The following is a 2,137-nucleotide window of genomic DNA, read 5'->3' as shown; positions in this document are numbered from 1 at the left end:
AATTATGAAATCATTTAGTACTAATTACAAAATTAAAATGATGTGTTCTTCACAGTACTTGCACCACCACCTTCAACGCCGATCCGCTCACCTCGCTTAGAGCAAAGAGCCGCTCAAAGGCTGGTGTCAGCAGCTTCTGAGGTACAGTTTTCACACCAGAAGTTTACATATATATATATATATATATATATATTATAAATGAATAATAATACATATGTATATATTATAGTCATTTTGTTTTTATTCAAATATAACATATTTTTGTGTGTGTATAGGTTGTTCTCCCTGAGGCCTGGAAGCACTCCCTTCCAAAAGAACAACACGAGTGGATCGGCCGCTCCCTCTTCCGGCGCCAGGGTGGAAGGGCAGCGCTGACAGATAACCTGCAGATGTGGTGGTACCCTCCCCAGCCACGCCTGCAGTATCATCAGCCTCCAGTGTCGCCGGACGTGTTCTTCACCTGGCCGCTGTGTTTGTGGATGCCCTACAGTATGTGGTCCTACAAGCTGATCTGCAGCTCGCCAGACTGCAGACGGTCTGGTCAGCGACTGACATCATGTGGGCTCTACAAGACAGCGAGGCGGGTGCTGAATTTACACGGCTGGTATTTTCTGGCAACAGAATACCTGGAGTGTCAGCGCTGCCACAAGAAGCTGGCCGCGTGGTCCTATGATATCCTGGACCAGCTGGATCCGGCTCACCGCAGGATGTTCCCAGCCATCCTCACTTACCGGTGAGTCATGAAAAAATTATTCTTATTTCAGGTGCAATTAACTACTAACTGCTGTAATGGTAATAATGTAACTTAAACGACTTAAAAATAATATTTTTGTCAGTACTTTTTCAAAATTAATTACACGTAATTTGTACACAAAACAAGCATTATCTTGCTTTTGTACTTTTTCACTGTGTCTGCCAGTCGAGGTTCTATACAAAATGTGTGAACGACCCACCCCCATTGATCTTTGCTTGACCTTTCAAAGGTGTCAAACTCAGAACAATAACATTCCAAGACCTTGAGACAACTAGCCTGACAGCTGAGGTTCTATTCAAGATGTGTTAACGGCCCCCCATTGAGCCTTGCTTGACCTTCGATAGATGTCAGACTTAAAACAATATCAAAGTCTGTACAGTTTTTTATCTTTTTCTATGGGAAACATCGCACCTGTCCTCTGCTCTGAAAAACAAACAAAAACAATTCAAAGGAACTGTAATAAACTTTGCCTTTGTCTGTGTGTTTTAACAGGTTCTCTTGTGATATGCATGTGGCAAAGTTGATGAGGGAGCGCTCTCTCGGCAACAGCGTCTCTATGCTGTAACACAGGCTAGTGAGGAATGGATGGAGAGGTCTCTGCAATACCTCTCTGTGTGTGACCGGTTCCAGGGCACCACCACACAAGCCCATCTCACCTCCACCACCCAAGCCGCCTGTACCAACCGCCAAGTGGCTCCTCTCTGTCCACGCAGAGGATATCCGGTCCCGATATGGTGAGCTCAAAGCCAGGGTCACCTCTGTCTTTGGGTCCATCCTGAAGATGGACTCCACAAAAAAGGTAACATATTAATAAAATATTAGATACACCCAAATGTGTATGTACAGGTGTATATAAATATTCTTTAGGTTATCTGTACTGAATTTTCTGTTTTTCAACAATAGGTGGCCAAAAAACTGGCGGGAGCCGCAGCTGGGACCGCAGCCTGGGTCACCAATGTGGGCAATGAGCACGGACAGGTCCTCATGTCTGTGCTCACCTCACATGAGGGTCAGGGACTGCTGCCCATGACCACAGGCCTGGTGAAAAGGTACGAGGCGGCTGGTGTCGCTCCCCCTACACTCCTTTATGTGGACAGAGACTGCTGCTCTTCTGTGGGCACATCAAGAGGAGGTGCCATGTTCAGCGGCTGGAGTGATGTGGTGGTACGTCTTGATGTGTGGCACTTCATGCGGCTCTTCGCCGCAGGTCTGCACACTGACAGCCACCCGCTCTACGGTCTGTTCATGGCGAAGCTCTCCGCCTGCATTTTTGTCTGGGACGAGGGAGATGTGGCTCTGCTGAGGGAGGCAAAAATGAGGGAGCTGGAGCAACAGCAGGGCATCAGAGGCCTCACTGATGACCAGCTAACCAGCAGGCTCACC

General features: G+C 47.3%; 1 long non-coding RNA gene across 1 annotated transcript; it reads left to right on the top strand.

Annotated features, from left to right (window-relative positions):
• Positions 1 to 506: 506 nt before the first annotated feature.
• On the top strand, positions 507 to 1,869 carry LOC130082478 (uncharacterized). Its single transcript, XR_008806778.1, has 3 exons — positions 507 to 733; positions 1,247 to 1,553; positions 1,658 to 1,869. It is a non-coding gene; the product is annotated as an uncharacterized LOC130082478 (long non-coding RNA).
• Positions 1,870 to 2,137: the final 268 nt, after the last annotated feature.

This window comes from Rhinichthys klamathensis, unplaced genomic scaffold (assembly GCF_029890125.1).
Source record: "Rhinichthys klamathensis goyatoka isolate OS25496 unplaced genomic scaffold, OSU_Roscu_1.1 h1tg000046l_1, whole genome shotgun sequence".
In the NCBI taxonomy this organism is placed as follows: Eukaryota; Metazoa; Chordata; class Actinopteri; order Cypriniformes; family Leuciscidae; genus Rhinichthys; species Rhinichthys klamathensis.
Note: the sequence above shows the minus strand (reverse complement) of the source record. Positions and strands in the feature narration are given on the sequence as shown.